At 46.4% G+C, this 24,718-nt stretch overlaps 1 long non-coding RNA gene and 1 pseudogene across 1 annotated transcript in view; both read right to left on the bottom strand.

Annotated features, from left to right (window-relative positions):
- Positions 1-24,718, bottom strand: part of LOC129508661 (uncharacterized) — a 122,626-nt gene that overhangs the window by 60,761 nt on the left and 37,147 nt on the right. The window lies entirely within an intron of this gene.
- Positions 10,200-10,298, bottom strand: LOC129518185 (U6 spliceosomal RNA; annotated as a pseudogene).

The raw sequence follows: 24,718 nt of genomic DNA, 5'->3' as shown, positions 1-24,718 counted from the left end.
GGGGTGCATAGGGAAAGGAGAAGCAGACTCCTCACTGAGCAGGGAGCTCAATGTGGGGCTGGATCCCAGGACTCTGAGAACATGACCTGAGCCAAAGGCAGATGCTAAACTGACTGAGCCACCCAGGTATCCCAAGGATGATATCTGTAAAGTACTCGGTGGAAAAAACCTGTCAACTCAGAATTTTGTATCCATGAAAAATAACTTTCAAAATTGAAAATGAAACCAAGACATGTTCAGGCAAATGAAAACCAAGAAAATTCCTCACCAGTAGACCTGCCCAAGACAAATTCTAAAGGCAGTTCTTCAGATGGAGGAGACATTCCACCAAACCAGATTATGAGGAAGAAACAAAGAATGTGAGAAATGGCAAAATTATGGTTGAATATAAAAGACCACTTTCCCTCTTTTTAAAGTGCATGTGACTATTTAAAGCAACAATTGTAAATTGTAGGGTTTGTAGTGTCTGTAGGGGTGATATGTATACAACAATTACATGTCACATAAAGAATGGGGAGGTCGTGGCTAATGGACCCATCAAGTTGCAAGGTTTTTATATTTTAGGAGAACACAGGTAGCTTGCCACTGTCCTGCAGTCAGGAGGTAGCAGAGCAAAGGATGACTCATGTCCAAATCCCAACCTGTTTCTTCTACATCAGACCCACTGAGTGGGTAAGGAGGAGGAAGCAACATAGGATAGAGTGTGACAGCCTCAAGTAGCCTCTGGGTTCAACAGCTGCTACACCCGGAGGATTCCCAGGCCCTGGAGTCTGACCCAGTGGATAACCGGGCCGTATGTGCCAGGGCAGGGATGGGGTGGCAGGGATGGGGCCTCAGGGCGAGGCCAGAGCAAAGCACCAGACTCTCATCAAGGCTTGAAGTCAGTTCGTGTGTGTGAGCAGGTGCACCTGTGAAGAGGTGACCTCCAAGAGGTTAGGAAGGTGTCCACTGCCACGGTGAATCCTGACCCCACGCCCTGGCCAGGAAGTGGCTAATTATCCCTGGACATCACCTTTCCAGCTATCCAGGCTCACCAAGGCCTCTGCAGAAGAGCTAGGACAAAGCAGGTCAGAATTTTTGTGGGGGGAATGGGGGCAGGCCAAGGGTGTCCCTCCAGCACTGCAGAGTCTGCCTCCTAGAGCCCGGGAAACCTGTTCCCTCCTTCCATTCATGCAGGGTACCTATAAAGCCATAAAACCTGGACTCCGGACCCAACACCCCAGAACCAGCCCCACGTGTCTGCTGCTCACCAGCGCTTACAGGGCTGGGAGGCACCCTGCTCCTCAGTGTCTGAGCTCCGGGTGCCCCTCTGAGCATCTAGATCCTGCCATGCCATCTTCTTCCCCTGTTGTCCCCACCACCCTAGAGGTGAGAGCTGCCTTCTACAGTTACTTTCTCTGGGTTTTCCTTAGTGTCCCCTTGCTTCTTTTTTTTGTTGTGTGTAACCAATTCCTTCAATTTCCTCTGTTGGGGCACCTGGGTGGCTCAGTTGGTTAAGCATCTGACTTAATTTTGGCTCAGATCATGAGATTGGGCCCTGCATCAGGCTCTGCACTCAGTGGGGCATCTGCTTGAGATTCTCTCCCTCTGCCCCTCCCCCTACTCACTTACTCTCTCTCAAAACAAATAAATCCTTTAAAAAATGAATAAATAAATTTCCTCTGCTGAACTTCTGCATGATTACTGTTTTCCTGGCAGGCTCCTGCTGCTATGGAAAGAAACAGAGGTGCTTCTCCCAGGAGCCTGCTATGGTTCACAGGAGACAGTGTGGGACAGAGGGAAGGACATGGGCTTGGGGCCATGATGGGCCTAAGTCCAAACTCCAGCTCTACTTACTCCCTGAGTGACTGGGGGCAAGCCTCGGTTTCTCCGAGTTTCTCTACACCTCAGTTTCTTCACTTGAAATCAGGCCGATAACACAAACCTGATTAGAGACAAAAACCACAATTTGAACTAAATCAGGCAAAAGGGTGAGATCATTTTGGAAAGTTTCCAGAAAAAGAGCTTATCAATTACAAAGGGTGAGAAAGCAGGGGAATGCTTGCCTCATGTTTGACAGGAACCAGGACTCCCAGTATACGGGGGATCTCTCTCTGCTTCTGTTTGTGGACCTGATTCGTACCATGTAGGAGAGGAAAGTGGCCCCAAGTAGCTTCCAGACTCTCACCTTCACAGCTTTGCTCACATAAGAAAGGACTCCTCCTGCTAGGCCCAGCTCAGTAGTTCAGGTAAAAACCCCCACCTGTGCCACCTCTCAAATGCCTGAGGATGCTTCCCGATTCATTCCTTTGGTAGAGACATAGAAAGCCTGTGTTAAAACACCAAGTATAGGGGCACCTGGGTGGCTCAGCGGTTGAGCGCCTGCCTTCAGCCCAAGGAGTGATCCTGGAGTCCTGGGATTGAGTCCCACCTCAGGCTTCCTGCATGGAGCCTGCTTCTCCCTCTGCCTGTGTCTCTGCCCCTCTCTGTCTCTCATGAACAAATAAAATCTTAAAAAAACAAACTGCCAAGTATACAAGGTCATTATCAGGCAACAATAAGCAGCCTGGGCTTGCCCCAGGTTTTCTGTGGGAGCCTATTGAGTCACTTTCCCTTTCTGAGCCTCAGTCTCTCCCTCTGTCAAGTGGGTACACCAGCTCCATGATTGTGAGAGTCAAGAGTGGCAATGAAGACAGACTTTAACATCCATGTGACGCTCTGTTCATAAGAGGGGTGGACACCTGGGGTTTATCCCAGGTCGAGAAACTAGTGCTACCAACAGAGGGTGGGAGCCAGAGGAAAGGAAGCATAACAACAGGCTTAGAAAAGTAGCAGAGCTCATACAGCAGGTAAGCCCCACTGGCCCAGAGAAGAAGGACGTGCCCCCTGGAGAGAATATCTCAGTCTGGAGAACTCACCTCTACAGGATCAAAACGAGACCGTCCTTCTGACATGGTGACCTTGCTCTGGCACTTCTCTAGTCCTACCGCTGCTTGACCCTTCAGCCACGCTAAATTATTCACAGGCTCCTGAATATATCACTGTTTTACCTCAATGTCTTTGCAAAAACTGTTTCACTGTCCTCCTGGAAAACTACTACACATCCCTCAAAGCCCATTTCAGACATTTCCTCTGTGAAGTCCTGTTTCTTAGCAGCAGACCCTCCCTGCCCCATTCACCAGGGTTGATTACCCCCTCTTTCTTTGTACACCAGTGTGCCTAATACTTCCTGCAAGACAGATGTGGTTCTCAGCCCTCTTTTGTGGATCTGCTGCATCAGGATCACCTCAGAAGTGATCTCAAAATATTCAGGCCCAACCCACCCCCATCCTATGAGAATTTGACTCAGGGAGTCTAGGATGGGGCCAGGTATCAGAAGTTTAAGTTGGTTGTAATGCTCAGTTAGGAGTAGGCAGCTTGCTGGGGTGTGAACTTTGAAAGCAGAGTTTTCTGCTATATACCAGGGCCCAGCTCAGAAGAGTGCTGAGTGAGTATGGAAGGAGGGAGGGAAAGAGGAAAGGTGAGTAGAGGAAGCAGTGGGAGGATGAACATGGGCATGATCAGGGATGGACAGGCAGGAAGGGGCAGGAGGCAAGGGGTCTCACAGGTGAAACTTCTGGACGATTTCTGCCTCATGTCTTGCTGGATATTGGTAAAGACACCAGTTCTGGAGTCAGACGTGACAGTGTTTGAGGCCTGGTTCTGCCACTCACTAGCTGTGTGTGCCTCCACCCCTGTTTCTCTGCCTACCAGCAGTCGTGGCCATAACCTGCCTCATGACAACGTTTGGAGAATCCAGAAGGGCCTTGGAGTCCTGTGTTCTTTAAGCGTTCCTGTGCATGCACCTCACCTGGAGATCTCGTGAAAATGTGGATTCTGACTTGCTGATGTATGGTCTGGAGCCAGAGAGTCTTCAGTTCAATCTCCCAGATGGTGTTGGAGCTGAGGGTCTGTGGGCCAACTCTGAGCTGCAGGGCTACAGAACACACAAACCAGCTAGGCTCCCTCTCAGGCTACCACCCTGTTCCTCTGCAACAGAATGGGCAGCAGGCCAGGCGTGCCCCTGACCTGAGTGCTGTGTGTGTGCAGGCCCTGTGCTCCACACGGAGCAAAGGGAGGCTCCTGCCTGCTCAGTGCTGGACCAGCAGTGACCGAGCTACTAAAACCATCCTGTAGGGAGTCCTGCTGCTGCAGTAACCAATTGCCACAAACGCAGTGGCTTACAACAGGAATGTATTCTCTTAGGGTTCTGGAGGTCAGAATATGAAATGAGTCTTAAAGAACTCAAGGTGTTGGAAAGGGCCCCTTCCTTCTGGAGGCTCCAGGGGAGAATCTATTCCCTAACTCTCCCAGATTCTAGAGGCTTCTGGCATACTTGGGCTTGTGGCTGTGCCACTCCAAGCTTTGTTTCTACCATCCCATTGTCTTATCCTCTTTCTGACCCTCCCGTGTCCTTATAAGGACCCCTGTGGATACACTGGGCCCACCCACATAATCTGGGATAATTGCCCCAAGTCAAAACCTTTACATTTATCAGCACCTGCAAAATCCATTTTACCATGTCAAGTAACAAAGTCACATGTTCTGGAGAAGAGGATGCAGACATCTTTGGGGGGCGTTACCCTGCCTGCCACAATGACTGTCTGGGTATATCATCAGAACTTCCTAAGTCAGACCCTGACAGCAGCTCCTAGGCTGTTCATCTCCAGAGATCAAGCCCCTCGTCACGGTCCCTTCAAGATCCGGGCTCTAGGCCAGAAGAGCGACTTCTTCCACTGGCCATTTCTTAGTCTGACCCTTCCTGTCCTGTGCATTGACTTCTCAAGTGTCAGAGGCTGAAGGGCCAGGGCCAAGATCATGCTATTTCCCCAAGCCCAGGGCACACAGCTCATAAGAGCCAGGGAAGAGGTAACCTCTTGGCAGCAAAGAAGAAAACTGGCAGGAGGGCCAGACAAAAGCAGTCAGAGCACTGGCCAAGGAGGAAGAGTGGATAGTCATTGGAAAGGAAAAGAAAGCTAACAAATCCAGCGCTGCTTTTCCCTAAAACAGTGACTCCCTTGGCCCCACAGACCCTGCCACACTGGTGTGAACTGAGTGTGAATCACTTGATGGCCACATGTTCTGAGCCCATTAATGGCTCCTTGGAGCAAGTGGAGTGACAGGTGCCCGCTCCCACCAAGTAGTCAGAGAATGGGCCCACAGGGCAAACCGAGCCATGCTTTGGCCTGTCCACCATGTCCATGAGTGCAAAGACTGTGCTTTGGACTTAGAGGTAGGAGGACCAACCATCCGGATTTTCCTGAAACGGAGGGCTTTCCTAGGAAGATGGGGGTAAGTTGGCCCCACAGACCCCAGCAGTGGGCTTGGCTCCTGTTCACCCTCCAACCCCATCAGCTGGCAGGTTTCGGAGCTTTTAAGAAAGACTATCCGTGCGAAGCAATGTCTGCAGGTCCAGACGGAACTAAGGGGCCCTTGCAATTGTGGCTGCTGAGTCACACCTGTTCCAGGCAGGGCTGATTCAAGAGCTTGGTTTTCCTTGTCACTAAGAAGATGGAGGGTGGGCTCAGGTTGGAAAGAGGAAGGGAGGAACAGGTCCCCAAATTTAATACTACTCCACTGCCTACTCAGAAGCCTGCAATAGTGGCATGCCTGTCCAAGGTCAAGGATAGTCGTGTGGGGGCACAGGATGTGCTGCTGGAAGTGTGGGGTGTTGCATGCTGGGGTTAGACCCTGGATACCCTGCTTCCCAGCAGAGCAATCCTGAGCTGAGCCCTGAGTGAGCCCCTGGCATCTCTGAGCCTGTTTTCTCACCAGGAAGAGATTAATGAGACCCCCTACACAGAGTTAAGATGAACAGTAAACAACCAACTTGTGAATTTGCCTTCTACAAAGGAGGGGAGGTGGCTCCCATCCTGACCAAGGTCAGTAGGAAAACAAATTAGCAACCAGAGGCTGCCTGGTGAGCTGTGAATTAGAACAAAGGGAGCAGGACAAACCCAGGGCTTTCACCCAAGCTCAGGACCCAGGGCCAGTCCCTCCCTCCCAGCTGTTCCTTCTTCAGTATTTCTCACCCGTCCCTGGCACTCCCATCCTTCCAGCATTACCTCATGTTGGCTGTGTTACAGATGATTTAGATCCTGGTTCCATTATATGACACACAAACACTCTGCTACATTTAAAAAAGAAAAAAATTTTTTAACATAAGTGATCTCATTTGACTGTCCCAGCAACCTTTTGGAAATAGGTGTTAATCTACCCATTTACCGATGTGGAAACTGAGACTTGGAGAGGCTAAGAAAGTCAGACCCACATCTCCAGACACTAAGTTCAATGTTTTCCCCACTGAATGAGACCCTGTGACATCAGACGTGTTGGCAGGGGAGGGTGTCCCTCTGCAGAGAATGCCCCCCAGCTGACAGCACCTGGAAAACACTCCCGTCCTTTGGGTAACTTCCTGGCAGTCCAAATTACTTGACAGGTAGAAAGTTCTTTCCAAAAGGATATGGGTCTCCTTCTCAGTCCCCACTTGACTGCTGAGAGATAATCCTGGGTCTTATCTCTGACTCATCCTCCCATACCCCTTACCCCAGACACCCTGAGCCAACTTCCCTCAGCTGCTGAACATGGAAGGGACAACTCCAATGTACTTGTATGTGAGACAAGGAAATTTACTAGGCTGAGCAGAAAAGAATAATCTCAGTAGGAGGATAATCATGTAAACTACAATCAGGAAGGAGTCCCAGTCCCCTGGTGGGCTGTGCTGGCCTAAATCACAGAGCCCCGCTCTGCTCTCATGGTGCCTCCACCTGACCTCAAGAAAGACCTGACACCCTCAGGAATCCAGCCTGAGAAGGGGTCAGGAACAAAGCTCTGGACCTTGTCCCCTGACAGAGGGCTACAAAACTACTTACTGACTTTTGTAGACTGGGAGATTTTGAAGACCAGAATCGACCAGAACGTTAATACGAAGGAAGCACCAAAGCATTTGTCACCAGATATGGCTGCCAATTTGACCAGCCTCACAGCCCGTGCAGGAAGGGGAGGAAGGTGCGGGTAGAAGGCAATCTTACAAACTCAAAGAGGTGAATCCAGCAATGCTCGCTGCAGCATCCTTGTGATCTGGTGGCCCTGGAAACAGCCTATGTGCCCACCAGTAAAGGAATCAGTAAGTGGACTATAATACCCTCACCTATATCATAGAATTTTTTGCAGTATTAAAAAAGAATGAGAACACTATGAATCTCAAAAACTTAAAAAAAAAAAAAAAGCTACCATATGATCCAGCAATTCCACTTCTGGGCATTTATCAGAAGGAAACAAAAACACCAACCCAAAGAACTATCTGCACCACCATGTTCAGTGCAGCATTATTTAGAATAGCCAGGACATTGAAACAACCTAACTGCTCAGCAATGGATGGATGGATGGATGGATGGATGGATAAAGGAAATGTGGTATCTATATAAAATGGAATATGATTTGGCCCTAAAAAAGAAGGAAATCTTGTCAATTGTGACAACATGGTTGGACCTTGAGGGTTTTACACTAAGTGAAAAAAAGACAAATACTATATGATCTTATTTGTATGGAAAATCTAAAAACAAATTCATTCCTAGATACAAAGAACAGATTGGTGGTTGCCAGAGGAGGGCAGTGTATGTGGAGAAAATGGGTGAAGGGGCTCAAACCGCTGAGCTACCCAGGCATCCCTACACTGATTTTTTTTAAAGCAAACTGCATGGGACGCCTGGGTGGCTCAGCGATTGAGCATCTGCCTTTGGCTCAGGGCATGGATTCTGGAGTCCCGGGATCAAGTCCCACATCAGGCTCCCTACATGGAGCCTACTTCTCCCTCTGCCTATGTCTCTGACTCTCTGTGTCTCTCATGAATAAATAAATAAAATAAAATAAAATAAAAAGCAAACTGCAAAGGGTGCCTGGGTGGCTTAGTTGGTTAAGTGTCTGACTCTTGATATCAGCTCAGGGTTGTGAGTTCAAGCCCTGCATTGGGGCCCATGCAGGGCATGGAGTCTACTTAAAAAAATAAAAAATAGGGACACCTGGGTGGCTCAGTGGTTGAGCGTTTGCCTTCGGTTTAGGGCGTGATCCCAGACCCCCGGGATCAAGTCTTGCACTGGGGTCCCTGCATGGAGCCTGCTTCTCCCTCTGCCTATGTCTCTGCCTCTCTCTGTGTCTCTCATGAATAAATAAACAAAATCTTAAAAAAAAGACTGCAAAACAATAGTACAGTATATCATTTATATTTAACAAATTAGACAAGGCATTTATATATGCATATTCATGTATATAAAGTCGTAGAAAAGGATTTGGGTATATATCAAACTGCTCATAGAACCCCTGTTATCTCTGGAGAGGAAAGTAAAATTGAGGGGTGCTCAAGGGGAAATTTATTTGTAATATTGGGATTTGTATTCCTGTATTAAGTAATTAAAATTAATGACTTAACAAAGCAACAATTTAGAAAAGAAAGCAAGTGTGGTCCTGCTGGCTAAGGTGTATTCCAAGACAGAAAAGAGATGAGATACTTGATGGGACGAGCACTGAATGTTATATTATACATTGGCAAATTGAATTTAAATATTTAAAATAAATAAAAAACTTAAAAAAAGAAAGAAAAGAGATGGGGTTGACTTTCCATGTGAGGTTGGGGGAGGAGCCTTGGGATGGATGTAAGGAGCTGACTTCATTCTGTCCTTGGTGCTTGAACACTCTTCCCAAGCACTTCCTGAGCACTGAGGCTTTGCCTGTTCACTGGTCAAGTGGCAAGTGCATCGTCCATGGGGGCATAAGAGGAGAACAAGCTTCCTTCAACTAATATACTCACCTTGGCCCCATCTGATTCTAGTACACAGAGGGCTGGTTAGCTTTTCTCCCATACCTGGGAAGAATGGAGTCTAGGAGGACAAACTGAGCTGCTTTGAGTTCCTTTATGCCGTGAATTCCTACATTATAGGACATAGAGGGTGCCTTATCCATTCTCTGCTGAAGCCAGCTTGGCCTGTTAGTATTATACTCCAGGAGCAGCTTGGAGGAAGGGGGCCTTGGGAGAAGAGAATAGAGGATCAAGGTGGCTATCCTACTTTGCAACCTTGCATTTCGAGCTCAGCAAGAGACAGAAGCTCTCAGGAGAGACCATCACTTGGAGTCATTTCCCCGGTTAAAGAGTGGAAACCCACAGCAGTGGGCAGGGGCAGAACTACAGGTACTCGAGTGCTGGCCTGACAAGCAGCAGAGGCTAGATTCCAATGTCCATGGGCGAACAGGTGGGGCAGAGACCCAAGACCAGACTCCCTGTGTGATGAGGAAACTGGGTGCAGTGGGGGAGCTCAAGACAGAGACAGAAAATTCTCTCCCTGGGACACCTGGGTGGCTTAGTGGTTGAGCGTCTGCCTTTGGCTCAGGTCATGATCCCTGGGGTCCTGGGATCAAGTCCTGCACTGGGATCGCTGGAGGGAGCCTGCTTCTCCCTCTACCTTATGTCTCTGTCTCCATCTCTCTCTCTCTCTGGTGAATAAATAAATATTTTTTAAAAAGAAAATTCTCTAAGACTTCTGGTGTCTAGAAATGACAAACTAAGTTTCCGGACCATCACTTACAACATGACAGTAAGGAACCTGTAGACCCCAACAAGAAAATCACCAGGAATCCCAATAGAAAAGCAAAGCATCAAAGCTAGCTGAGCATCTCTGCTGAGCTGTGGTCACCGTGACTTCCACACTGACAACTGCATGAACACCAGAGACAGGAGATAAAGACTCAGGCCCACCTAGGTGGGAGATCTACTAGGTCACCCCACATAAATCTGGGGCCCAGCAAAAAGGATGAATAAGAAAAATACTCTGTTGTCTGACACCTTGGCACTGGGTAGAGGTAACAGGGGGAAATTCCCCTGGAGATTCATAACCACGAGCGCGCCCACATGGAGGCTTGCAGTCTGAACTCATGCACCTGAGAAATTAAAGAAAACACAAAAGCAACCTCAAGCAGAGACTTGTCTGAAGTGTCCCGATTTGGTAGCATCTCCTCCTTCAGTGTAGAACAAACCATTTTAATTCAGGCCTCAGAGTATTACCACAGATAAAATTCCCAGGAAAATGAGCAACTTGGAGGCCACACACACACACACACACACACACACACACAGTCCTTGGAGCATGGCCCTGCTAACACCTTGACTGATTTCAGACACCTGGCCTCCAAATCTGAGAGAATAAATCTCTTTTGTTATTCTTGTGCAGTGGCCATGCTAATCTTCTCTGTATCATTCCAACATTAGCATATGTACTGCCGAATCAAACACAAATCTCTGTTGTTTTAAGCCTCCAAGATTATGGTGATTGGTGATGGCAGCCTTGGGAAACTGAGGTAGGGGCAGAGGTAATAACCTAAGGAATAACGACTGAGACATTTCCTAAACTGTTGTAAATCATCAATACTCAGATCCAGTGATCCCAGTTAATCCCAAGCACAGAAGTTAAGAGGGAATTCATGCCTAGACACACTAGTGAAACTGGAGAACACCAAGACAAAAAGAAGATTTTAAAAGTAGCCAAAGATGGGCAGCCTGGGTGACTCAGCAGTTTAGTGCCACCTTCAGCCCAGGGTGTGATCCTGGAGACCCGGGATCGAGTCCCACATCAGGCTCCCTGCATGGAGCCTGCTTCTCTCTCTGCCTGTGTTTCTGCGCCTCTCTCTCTCTCTCTCTCTCATGAATAAATAAATAAAATCTTAAAAAAATAAAAATAAATAAAAGTAGCCAAAGAGAAAAAATATAGTCTGAGAGCTGGTTTCTCAATGGCCATAGTGGAAGCTGGAAGATGGTGGAATGATACCTTCAATGAGCCAAAAGTAATGGCTAGTCTAGAACACTATGTCCAGCAACACTATCATTCCAGAGTGAGAGTAAAAGAGAGCGTTCTTAGAAAATAAAATTATTCCCAGCAGAATCTCATTAAAGGAAATTCTGTGATCTATATCAACAGAAGGAAAATGATCCTGATTGGAAGTTTTGAGAAAAGGACAAAGGGTGGGATGGGACATTTGGGTGGCTGAGTGGTTGGGCATCTGCCTTTGGCTCAGGTTGTGATCCTGGAGTCCTGGGATCAAGTCCCACATTGGGCTCCCCGCAGGGAGCCTGCTTCTCCCTCTGCCTGTGTCTCTGCCTCTCTCTCTCTGTGTCTCTTATGAAAAAATCTTTTTTTTTTAAACTAAAAAAGGACAAAGGGCAAATAAAGGGTAAATATGGGATAATTCTAAATGAACATGGCCTGTACAAAACAGTAAGTAAGATGTCTGGGAATGTGCTGGATATTACCAGTTATTAATTTTATTCTTGCCTCGTATTGCAGAGATAGAAGCCTAGCAGCTACACCTTTCAGATTCCCATGCCGGAGGGACTCTAGTATAGCTTCCGACAATGAGAAGCATCCACACGAGAGGAGAGATGGCAGAGATGTAGAAGCCATCCTTCTGGCTCTTGTGGTAGTGGCAGAGCAGACTAGAACACCAGGTGGCACAACCCAGTATCCTGATCCCTGTAGTGAACATAGCAATTTCCTGTCATTTCCAACCCTAGATAATGTTTCCTTCTATCTCCAGTCTTGCTCTCCTTCAGGCTTTCCCACAATCTGGTGACCAAATCTCCCAGTTAAAATTTTTTTAAGTTTGTTTCTTAGAGGCGGGGGGGAGGAGAGAGAGTGCCCAAGTGAGGGGTGAAGGGCAGAGGGAGAGAGAGAGAGAGAGAGAGAGAGAGAGAGAGAAACCTTAAGCACAGCACTACACTCAGCATGGGGCTGACTCGGGGCTCCATCTCTCTGAGATCGCGACCTGAGTCAAAAATCAAGTCAAACACTTAACTACTGAGCCCACCCAATGCCCCTTTAAGATTTTGTTTTTAAGTAATCTCTACACCAAACATGGGGCTTGAATTCATAACCTCGTGATCAAGAGTTGCATCTCTATCAACTGAGTCAGCCAGATGTCTCTCAATTAAATTTTCTTCTTGACATACCTAGAAAAATTTGTTTTTCTGGCTAGACTTTTACTGTTACAACAGATAAACACACACACAAATAATGTAGAATTAAAATATGTGGAAACAATAGCATCTACACTGAAGGGGTTAATGGAGTCAAAGTGACTTAAGAATCTTGTATTATTTGGGAGGAAGGGAAAGCTTTTAATTAACTTTTGACTTTGATAGGTTAAGAATGCAGGGAGGCACCTGTGTGGCTCAGTCAGTTAATGGTTAAGCATCTGCTTTCCCCTCAGGTCATGATCCCAGGGCCCTGAGATCACGCCCTGCATCATGCTCCCTGTCCAGCAGGGAACCTACTTCTCCCTCTCCACCTGCTGTTCCCCCTACTTGTGCTCTCTCATGGGTTCTCTCTCTCTCCCTCAAATAAATAAATATTGTTTAAAAAAATTAAAAATCAATCAATCAATAAATAAAATACACTATTTATGGGTCACCTGAGTGGCTCAGTTGGTTAAGCATCTGACTCTTGATTTTGGCTCAGGTTGTGATGTCAGGGTCATAAGATCAAACCCCACATCAGTCTCTGCACTGGGCATGGAGCCTGCTTAAGATTCTCTCTCTCCCTCTCCCTTTGCCCCTCCCTCACCCCATTTGCATGCTTGTGCTCTGTCTCTAAAAAAAAAAAGTATCTACAAGAGTATCAAAGAAACAGTAAATTATTGAAAATAACAAAAGGAATGCAGTCTCTTTGTGGCATAATTATAAATCTGCATTGAGAGACATTTTTTAAAAGACTTCAATAAAATTAGAATTACATCATGTTTGTTTGACCCATAACTTGCATCATGAAAAAAAGTTAATTCAAAATGGATCATAGACCTGAACGTAAATCTTAAAACTACGGGGAGAAAGCCTTTGCAACCTTGGGTTAGGCAAAAATCTCTTAGCTAGGACAACAAAAGCACAATCCATAAAAGAACAAATCAATAAATGGTACTTCATCAACATTAAGACTTTTGCTCTTCAAAAGATACTCTTAAGAGAATGAAAAGACAAACCATGACCTGAGGGAAAAGAAATTTGCAAAGCAAAACTCTGATGAAGTAGTTGTATCCAGGATATAAAGATTTCTCAAAACTCAATAAGAAACAACCCAGTTAAAATGAACAAAAGATTTGAACAGACACCTCACCAAAGAATATATGCAGATGGAAGATAAGCACATGAACAGCAGCCTCAGCATCGTAGAGGGAAGGGTGGGATATCTGGGGAGGAAGGATAGCAATAGCAAGGAAGAAATCCTTGGGTCTGATGGATTTGTTCATTATCTTGTGTGTAGTGTTGGGTTCATGGGTATACACAGGTGTCAAAACTTACCTAATTATACATTTTAAATATGTGTAGTTTATTGCACTGTCAATCATACTTCAATAAAGTTCTATTTTAAAAGACTTATAAAAGCAGAAATATACCATGTTGGTGGGCTGGCAAACTCAACAGTCTCCCCAATTTGAGTTTAAATTCAATGAAATCCCAATTAAAATATATCCCAGCTGCTTTTTTTTTCTTTTGTGGAATTTGATGAGCTAATTCTAAGCTTATATGGAAATGCAAAGTGCCAAGAATAATCAAGACACTCCTAACATTTTTCCCACAATGTGAAAGAATTTGGTTGATAAAATATAAAGATTATTATAAATCTATAGTAACTAAGATAGTATGGTATTGGCTCAGGAATAGACCAATGGAACAGGAGAGAGAGCCCAGAAATAGGCTAATGTTTATCCGGACCCTTGAGATGGGCTGTAGAGGAGAAAAAGGGGCAGACTTTGCAATAAATGGCTCGAACAGCTGGGCATTTTTTATGAAGGTGGGAGGGTGAAAACCAGACCCCTATCCCACACCATACAAAAAGGTCAATTCTAGATGGAGGAAAAACCAAAAGGCCAGACACAATAATTGTAGAAGATAACACAAGTGAGTATCTTCAAGATGTCAGTGTAGAGAAAAAAAAAATTTTTAAACACATGAAAAGCACAAACTCTAGAGGAAAATATTAATAATCTCAACTATTTTAAAATTCAGGATTTATATCTTCAAAAGGAAAAAGACAGTTTACACAGTGAGAGAAGGTATTTGCAACATAAAAACCAAACCAAAAAATTGATATCAAAACTATATAAATAACCGGTTGCCAGGGCCTAGGGAGAGCAGAGATTGGGGAGTTATTGTTTAACAGGGATAGAGATTCAGATTTATAAGACTGGAAAGAATTACAGGAATGGGTGGTGGTGCTGGCTGCACATCAGTGCGACTGTACTTAATATTACTGAATTCAAGATGGTCAAGAGGGTAAATTTTATGCATTTTAACACAAGAAATAAAAAAGATGACCATTAAAAAGCTATATAAATAGCCCTATAGCAAATATTTTTCTAGGCATTTCACAAAAGAAGAAATTCAAGCAGCTAATAAAATACGAAAAGATGCTCAATTTCATTAATAAATCAGGAAAATGAACACTGAACCACAAAAAGATTATTGCATACATATTATCAGCACAATCAAATTCCAAGACTACCAAGTGTTTAGTGAGGCTGTGAGTCACAGGAGCTCTCATGCACTGCTTAGAAGACATATAAATTGGTGCAACCACTTTGGTGAACAATTTGGCATCTTCTGATGAAGTTGAGTAAAAACATACCTAGAGAAACTCATGTGTATCTGTACCAAGAGTCATGAACAATTCTTTATCCACAGCAGGTTTCTTATTAAACCAGAATATTAGAAACAGCTCAAATTTCCATAGAGCGGATTGGATAAAGGAATGGTAGCATATTAATAAAGGGAGTACTATACAGCTATGGAAATGGATGAACCACAACACAGACGAAGCTTACAAATATTATGTTGTGCAATGACTACAAAAGGATACATTTACTGTAACTCAGTTTCTTTAAAAATTTATATATACGTTGGGACACCTGGGTGGCTCAGTGGTTGAGCATCCACCTTCGACTCAGGGCATGATCTCAGCCCAGGGATTGAGTCCCACATGGGGCTCCTGCAGGAAGTCTGCTTCTCCCTCTGCCTATGTCTTTGCCTCCCTCTGTGTGTCTCTCATAAACAAAATCTTTAATTAAAAATTTTATATATATGTCAAAAATATGCAAAATATAGATACTGTCTATGGATTAATACATAGGTGTTAAAATTGAATAAAAAGCAAGAAATAGGGATCCCTGGGTGGCGCAGCGGTTTGGCGCCTGCCTTTGGCCCAGGGCGCGATCCTGGAGACCCGGGATCGAGTCCCACGTCGGGCTCCCAGTGTATGGAGCCTGCTTCTCCCTCTGCCTGTGTCTCTGCCTCTCTCTCTGTGACTATCATAAATAAATAAAAAATTTAAAAAAAAAAAAAAGCAAGAAATATCATCTTGAAGGTCAGGAGATAGTTATTTCTGGGAGAAGGGAGGACATGGTCAATGGGGAAGGCATACACACAGGTTTCTTGGAGTGCTGGCAGTATTCCATGTGCTCAAGTCCAATAGGCCTCTTCCCTAACATGGAATGAAAATCCTTCTGTTCAGGCTGATTGATCCAGCCTAAGTAATGTGCCTAGCCCTGACCAATGAATGCCTGGAGCTGACTGGCTTATGTCCAGAGTTCTGAACCAATCCCTGGCAAGAGAGTCAAGATTTCTTAAATCAGGTCCACTCCTAAAGCTGGGGTGGGATCAGCTTTCCCCAAGGCACCTGGACCACTTGGGGAAGGCAGGGATAGCTAACTAAAATCATGGTTCTTTTAAGAAGTAAGGAGGAGGACATGAATACTGAAAAGGTACCTAGCCATGTTGTGTGTCCATCCATCATTGGTGCTGCTGTGATTTAGCACTCACAGATGCCATTCCTGACCCCACTAACACTGGACTCCAGAACCCTCTTCTGGTGGCACTGTATTAGAAATCTCTAAATCTCACTGGCAGGACAAAGCGTTTTTTTATCACTCACTGGGGACTCGAGGACCCAGGAAAGAGCACAGAGTTGAGTCTAGGTCATTGGCACTCCCTAGGCACCATCTTTCCCTTTGGTTCTCTTAGTGAGAGGGTGCCCACTTCCCATCTATTCTGAGATTCCTCTAAAATAGGAGAGGCACTTGTTCTTATGCTGAGTAGCCAGGGGCAAAGGGGAAAGACACCCTTTGATGAACAAACCATGTTCTGACCCATTCCTCCCTTTAGCCCTCTGGCAACCTTATATGGCAGATAGGGCTATTACTAGTTCCACTGGCAGACGAGGAAACTGAGTCTCAAAGAATTTAATTGCCTTGCTCAAGTTCACACAGCTAAGTGGCAGAAGAGGGGTTTGCATCCATCTCTCTGACTCTGAGGCGGGATCTCTTCCCACAGCCTCAGACTGTCTCCTATTAATGAGCTTCAGATCATGAATAACCGAAGCAGGTTTGATTGGAAAAGCAAATGGCTTCTCAAGAAATAATGCAGAAATGGGAGGCTAGGGAAAATTCTACCCAGGACCTTGCTAGAAATCTCAATCCTTCCAAGGCTGGTCACGCTGGAGTTATAGTTGGCTATTTTGTTTTTTTTTTTTGTTGTTGTTGTTGTTGTTTCTTTCTTTGTTTTTAAATATTATTTATTTATTTATTTATTTATTTATTTGAGAGAAAGGGAGAGAAAGCATGAGTGGGGGTGGAAGGATGGGCATAGGGAAAGGAAGAAGCAAGACTCCCCACTGAGCAAGGAGCCCAATGCAGGACCTTGAGATTGTGACCCAAGCCAAAGGCAGTTGCTTAACCAACTGAGCTACCCAGCCACCCCATAGCTGGTTATTTTGGTTCTGTCCCTGACAGTGTCTAAGTCTCAATCCATCCATCAACCCCACTCCTACCCATAACTTAAATTTCCAGATTAAGACTGGGAGGGATGATATTCCAGAGATCAGAATGAGGACTCCCTGGGAGGGTCAGAATTAAAGAATCTTTCTCCAGTTCAACTCCCTAGCCAATGCAGAAATCCTCTAGTACCATGAACCCATGACTAGACACCTCCAGGGTCAGGGAGCCCACCTTCACCACCAGGCAGATCCCTGACTTGCACTGAGTCAAGAGTCCTCACCAGGTAATGACCACCCCATGGTGAAGTTCTAACTATCTGCAACAGCATGGGAGGTAAGTGTCTCCATGACCCTCCTTTGGGGAGAATAAGGGGGCAGGGGAAAGAGAAGAAAAGAGAGAGAAAATGGTAAGCACAAGGTAGAGGAAAAGATATTTTTTCCCCGAGGCTAGGCTAAATAATTCCAGTCCTGCAGTCCAGCACACCATTTCCAGAAAGATGCTCCCCTACCAGAATCAAATTTACACAGGGTGTGGGGGGGGGAGTACATAGGTTTGCATATGACACACACAAATAAATAAATGCACTGACACACACCTGAGATCCAGCCCTTGGCCCTGGCACGGTACAGCCTCAGCCCCAAACATCTGCCCTCAAACTGACACCTCTCAGGCCCCCAAGAAATGCTTCAACACTGCTACTGTCCTGTGTTCCACCCTCACGTACCACAAAGATTTGTGGATTCCACCACTAGCAAGGTTGCACACAGTGCAGAGAGGCTGAAAGGAGCAGAACTGCCTGGGTAAAAGACAAACCAAATAACTTGTGGAATCTTTCTTCACGGAGGGCAGGAATGCATCCTGGCATTCCATGTATCATTTAGGAGGGGCGCTGAGTATTCTCTGGCTTCTTTCTGTGTCCCTGTGAGCGGTGCGAGAGCTATTCATGAATGACTATGGTATTTCCAAGAGTTGTCTGAGAGTGACTGAGAAACTTTGCAATAAATGATTTGTATTAATCTGAAATTCGAGTATATCTAGGTCCAGACATAGTATGCATAAACCACGATGCCAATTTTTTTTATACTGTCAGCTAGATAGCGGCTAAACTTCAGGTTTGCAGAAAGTTCATAATACAAATATTTAACAATTTTAATTCTTAAAAAGGTACAAGTAGTTGGGACGCCTGGGTGGCTAAATGGTTTAGCACCTGCCTTTGGCTCAACGTGTGATCCTGGGGTCCTGGGATGGAGCCTGCTTCTCCCTCTGCCTGTGTCTCTCCCTGTCTCTCTGTGTGTCTCGAATGAATGAATGAATGAATCTATCTATCTTAAAAAAAAAAGGTACAAGTAGTCTCAGCTTTATTTAAATAATCATATTGAATTCTCCTGCCTGTCGCTTCTGCTTGCCCTGGGACCCACCCTTGGACCCTCAGCTCCAGCGTTGCCACAACCTGCTCGGAACCTCTAGGTCTGGCCTATCAGCTTGTGCTCTGCACCCAGCTAGGCCCTCCTGGCCCCCGGGGGCCTCTCAGGGACAGGTGTTAGAAGAAAAGAAGAGCGACTCCTTTGAGCCACTAATCTCAGAGTTTGAGGGAAGATAGCTGTTAGGGACAGACTTGTTTTTATTTATTTATTTATTTATTTATTTATTTATTTATTTATTTATGATAGTCACAGAGAGAGAGAGAGAGAGAGAGAGAGAGAGAGAGAGAGAGAGAGGCAGAGGGAGAAGCAGGCTCCATGCACCGGGAGCCCGATGTGGGATTCGATCCCGGGTCTCCAGGATCGCGCCCTGGGCCAAAGGCAGGCGCCAAACCGCTGCGCCACCCAGGGATCCCAGGGACAGACTTGTGATCCCTTTTTACAGCTTATGACAGAAATGCCTAGTAGAGGAAAAGGTTACATCTATGTTGGAAGCTGACAAGAATAATCCACATGCAAAAAATGACAAGGACTTTATGCTAAATACAGAGCATGTAGGAATAAATTACAGAAGGACTTTTGGGACCACCCCCAAGCTACCTCGCCTAGGAGAGGCCTGGCCTCACAAAATTAACAGCTCTCCAGAAGGGGGAAGAATAATCAGATTGAATCCTTGGGAAGCAGGGTGTAAAAACACAGAACGTAGCCAAGGAGTGAGTCCCTGCTCCCCCCGCCCAGCATTCTGAAGCACACTGTGAATCTAAGAGAATCATTTTCAAACATCATTACATGGCAGCAGTCCCAACAGCGCTCATAAATATTTTTGTATTGACTTTTGTTTTAGTCTTTAACAGTATCCTATGAACTTTTTCAATAAACAGTGCAAGGCAAAGGAAGAGAAGTTTCAGAGAGCAGAATAAATCTCTGAAATGTTAACATAAACTCCCAGCCAACACTGCCTTGGACTGCCAAGGAGGAGCACGGGGCATTGAGGGAGATTCAGGCACAGACCAGGCATAGATGTGGCCACCTGGGCTCTGCCAGCGTCTCCAGCAGTGTCGCCAAGCAGAGAGGGAAGGAAGATTCCAGAACAAGAGAAGGAGGTCAGCTGGAGTAAGAGAATGGGAAGGGAGTCTCAGCCAATCACAGAGGTGTAAGGTGTCTCCGAGACACCTGCCCTGTGCTATGGGCTTAAGCGCTCAGGCTGTGGAACCAGAGTTCGAATCCTGGCTACACCACTAACTAGCCATGCACCCTCAGACTCAGTTTCTTTATATTTAACTTGAGGGTAAAAACAGCATCTGCTCACCCAAGGCCAATTGTCAGCATTAAATGAGACAATCCATTTGAAGTCGCCTAGCACAGCGGGTAATGTGCTCAATAAATTGTGCCTGATGTGATTTTCACAGGCAGGGCTTTGGGGGTTCTAGACAGTCCCAAGGATATCCCACAGGTCAGTATCTCTCATTCTAAAGTGTCTCTCAGTTCTCCCAGGGACAACCAAGTTCTGGGAAACATGTTGTCGTGAAACACTAATTTGTTTACAGCTATTTACTGTGGAAGACGGGCGATGAATACCTGGCCAGAGACGGTTAATACAGCTCCTGGGAGACAGGTATGTTCAGGAAGCCAAAGCACGGATCAGCTGGTGGCTGGTGAATGCCAGGACCAAGTGGCGTGTCCTGGTGGGAGGAGCACAGCTCCAGGACAGAACCTGGTTCCCGCTACAGCCTGTGTGGTCCCTGACCACATCACTTCACCTCTCCAGGTCTTGATTTTTCTAGTTAATAAAATGGACATGGTGGTGCCATCACCAGGATCACTACAGAAAGCAAAGAGTTAGATAGAGTCTGGCTTGAACAGGTACAGCTTCAACCTTAGGGGACTGAGTGAATGGTGCTCCCGTTGACGTCAGAAGATCCAGTGGGATTTCTAGCTCAGCTGAAACCTCAGCAAATCACTTCTGTGTCAGGATCCAACTGGATAGTGTCCCTAAAAGTGCTTTAGTTGTGACAGTAATTTGCCAAGCATACTATTTGCCAAGCAGTCTTATATACTGGGCCTCATTGAAACCTGAGGTTCAGAGAGGTAAAGTGATTTGCCCAGGGTCACACAGCAAGTAAGTGGAGAAGCAGATCAGATGCTAGTTTTGCAACCCTGAATCCGCAGCCCTTTATCTCTGTGCCTGCCCCAGAGCTTGGGGCTCTACGGCTTGATGAGCAGCCCAGCCCCACACCATCCCCAGGCCCTGGCCTACCTGCCTCTGCCTGGTCCCACCTATCAGCTCCTTCCCCACTGGTGAGAGGACCCAGGGACTATCTGCTGCCACCACCCCAGCATCTGATGTGGCAGGGCTGGGATTTGAGCCCTGGTCCATCTGACACCTTCTACAAATGCCAAGTGGGATAATACACAGAAGCACTAAGCACGGCACAAGCCCCTATGGGTTCTCAATGTCTGTTAGCAGAGCATTGTCAGATTAGAAGTTCCTGTGGGCAGAGACTGTGTTTTCTGTGCCTGTAAACTCTGGTGATTCCAGACTGAGAAGAACACACAGTGTTTTAGCACTGGGTGAAAGAGCAGAAAGCCCAGAAATTAAGAGAGGAGAGCTATTAGGGAAGCATAGGTCATGATGCCTAATGCTGGAACCTACAAATATTAGAATGGACAGCCCCACACTAAAGCATCCTTGAAGGGTCAAGATCGAGAGGCCTTTGGATTCTGCAGTCAGGAAGTCAGGAGGCCATCATGAGAGCAGGGCCTGTCTGTAAGAGATCAGATGCCAGAGGTCTGAGTGGCTGAAGAGGGTGCTCCTTCCTGCCCAACAGGAGTAGCTAATGTTTATGGAGCAATTGTCACATGCCAACCACCGTTGAGCATATTTTTGTTCATTATTTCAGTAATTCTTCTCAATAATCCTTATCAGATGTGCTATTGTACTCATTTTAGACATGGTAAGATCAAATTAAATAATTTCTCCAAAGTCTCACAGCTAGGAAGGATGAGATTCAGGAGTTGAATGTAGTTCTCTTTGATTTCTTAACCAAAATCTTAATCGATGCAGGGGAGTAGGGCAGAGGAGAGCCAGCCAAGATGATAGAGACCCAAGATCCAGGCCACAGTGGGCAGAATACATCCCTTTCTTCTGGTTTCTGCCCACATAAGCCGTTTAGTTTGAACCAAGAATTACTTTGAGTGCCCACACATAGTTTTACAGGTTGGGGTACATCTGGACTCCAATTCTGTTAGCCATTTTGGCCCTGTGGGCCAGTAAAGAAGCTTCTGGAAGAAAATGGAGTCCAGAATCTGTTCCTCTCCCCACACACATATACTCTTTCAGGAGTAGAGTGCTCAAGCTTTCATTATCTCAATTGGTCCTCCAACCAGCTTGGGGGAGATACACATGGAATCATCCTCATTTGCCAGATATAAAACCTGAAGCTTGAGGATTCTTGTCAGAAGCCAAAGTATCAGAGTGCTAAACAGCTCTGCTGAGAGGAGGTTTTAATCTTGTTCTCACTGATCAACTCTGCCAAGAGACCAAGACTGAGATCAGAGGGAAAGTCCAGGATGAGTCACTGGTGCTACATTCATGCAGTGACCACCTACTACGAGCAGATCCTTTCCAGGCAGAGCCTTAGAGACAGAAAGACAACAATCTCTGCCTTTAACCCGGGGAGACAGACGAGGGCACGGTTGGTGACTCGTGACTGGTAAGAGCCAGGGACACCTGGACCCTTAAAGTAAAGATGTCGGGACGAGAGGGGATTACTGTCAGGGAGGGAAGGCTGCGGCTCTCCGGGACTCAGGGAGCCACCCCTCAACCCATCCTGGTGCTCTCCGCATGCAGGGCAACCAGACACCTAACACCCCAGATGGCCCAGGTCAGCAGCCCCTACGTGGTCTCCTTGCTCCCTAACAACCTCAATGGCAGCACCTGGCCATTCACTGCTTCGGGGAACAACCTGGCCCCAGCATGAGTCCCATTCAAGATAGTCCCATCCCTGCAACGAACTCTGTGTGACCCAGAGCCACTCAATCACACCCCTGAACCTTGGTTTCCTCATCTGTCCATGCGCCCCACAAAGCTGCCAGGAGAATGAGAACGGGATCCGTGGTCCACGGAAGTGCTTTTTAGGCTGTAAATGTCTTTACAAAGAGCAGGGGCTCCTCTAGGGCTCCTGATGGATCCCCACAGTTGAGGTTCAAGGCTGTGGTTCTCCTGGCTCTGAAGGTAGCAGACGAGTTAATTCTCAAGTTCGTAAGCCCTTGGGGAGCAAAGACAGAGCAAAGGGCAGGTCTGGAGGCCTCTTTTGGAAATGACAAGATCCATTTAGCAATCAATTAGCGCCGTCCCCAGGCTCCGGGCCTGCACGCTCAGCAGAAAGAATGCGCCACACGGCGCTGATTAGAAACAGATGCCCTGGCGAACGGAGCTGGCCGGCGGGGCCGGAATTCCTGGGCACCCAGCTCCTGGCTGGAGACTGCGTTCTGGGCCCCGGTGTGTGTGTGGGGGGAGGCCCGGAGACCAAGCTAGGGGAGCAGCCGCCCCGAGAATGCATACCTGCAAGGGGATTCAGAGGGGGAGGGAGGAAAGTTGACTGTCGGGAATAATCAGGAATATGATTAGTTCAACCGAATACAGAATATGACTTTTGACCAACAGATACTGATTCCACTTGTGATACAGCTGATATGCGAGGAAGTAAGGCTCTCTGGTGCCTTGGAAGATAACCTATAGCCACCAATCTCCTTGATTGAGCTCTGCAAAGAAGCCCCTTTCATACTATCCTCTTTATTTATCATAGGTCACAGACACCCTGCTGTTATGTTCATTTTGCAGATGAGCAAACTCAGGTACGAGACGTTTCATAACTTACCCAGGATGGACAGCTGATAGTGAATTCAGCATTTGAACCCAGCTGAGAGGCTCCTCTCCTGACCATGATAATGACTTCTCTACTCCCCACTTTTTCCTTCTCCTTTAACAATCAGAAGGGAAATTTTGAGCTCCTTTCCTCCAGCCTTGCAGCCCCACAAGGAAGCTCACTGCAGTGTCCCTGTCAAACCCTCCCCATGATGGAGGGCTCACTGCCTCCCCAGGCTGCTTATCCTCAGCTTGGACAGTTTACCAGGCTGGCTATCCTGTCTTCTATTCAGCCGAAAGTTGGTCCCTGCAAATATGTGGCTTCCCCCAGCAGCGCTCCTTCTGTCCTCTGAATCCACTCAGGTGTCAAATTCCTTTTCCCTGGGACCGATTCAGGGCATGACCATGCCCACCCTTATTTGTCTAAGTTGTGCAGCTTCTGTGACAGCTGCTCCCCACACCATCAGCTGTGCAGCTCCCACACCACCCCCACACCCTCCCCCAGACACCTTGTCAGCCCATTCACCCCCCTGGGGGTCCCCCAATGTGGACATGGGTCCCCTTCTTCCCACAGCACAAGAGTGAATATTCTTTAAAATAGTATTTTAACATAGTTCATTTGCCATTATAAGAGTGATACATGCTCACTATAGAAAATATTAAAAATGCAGTGAGCAGAGAAAAACACTTTCCCAGAAAGAAAAATCAACCATGGTTCCACTCCAGCCTTCTCCGCTATGCTTACTTTTTACCTAGCTTCCTTTACTGTAGATCTGCAAATGTGTTTCCTGCAGTTTCACTTACCATCGTGGCATCAGCAGTTTGCTGCATTATTAGAAAGTATACGAAAATGTCATTTGTAATGATCACATAATAGTCTGTAAAATATTTGCTATTTCTCTTATTTGGGGCATTACTATAAATGCACACCTCCAGTTATTCCTTACCACAGAACCTCAGTTTTGTTCAAGGTCTCCACAAGATGTCACCTACGTACTAGGGCATAGGGGGCCTTGATTCTAAATTCCTTGTAATGATGTCAAGCCTCCTACACCCCCATGTTTGCATCATCAGGGCTGAGCAGAGAACACCACTAATGCACAGGCAAGGGTTCAAGCGCTGTTCCCCTCTTAGTGCCTTGCTGAATTTTAGAACCTCATGTCACAGCCAGATAGGACATTTAAAGATCAACCTCTCAAGTTTCAGATGTTAAAACTAAGTTCAGAGAGGGTAAGTGAGTTGCCCAAGGTCACACAGGGGCCCTTGGCTCTCAGCTCAGAGCTCTCTCCACAGCCCCCACCTCCAGCCTATCTGAAATAAATGAATGCAGCTCCCAGATAGCCAAGGAGGGCTCAAGTTAGGGCAAGGTTTGTTATTATTAGGTCTTAAAGAGAATAAATCAAGCAAGACATTTTTAGCTAAAGCCACTGGCCTCTTACCAAGAATTTGAATTTAACCAGGGGGAAGAAAGAGAGAGAAGAGAAATCAACAATGGCTTGTATCCACAGATGAGGTGACTCGGAAGTACACAGGCATTTCCATTTTCCTCTCCACCTTCCCCTCTTCCTCTCCCCCACAATCTCAGCCACCACCAAGAACCCTGTTG

This window comes from Nyctereutes procyonoides, unplaced genomic scaffold, assembly GCF_905146905.1.
Source record: "Nyctereutes procyonoides isolate TBG_1078 unplaced genomic scaffold, NYPRO_anot_genome, whole genome shotgun sequence".
Classification (NCBI taxonomy): Eukaryota; Metazoa; Chordata; class Mammalia; order Carnivora; family Canidae; genus Nyctereutes; species Nyctereutes procyonoides.
The sequence above is the reverse complement of the archived record's forward strand: the minus strand, read 5'-3'. Positions and strand labels throughout refer to the sequence as shown.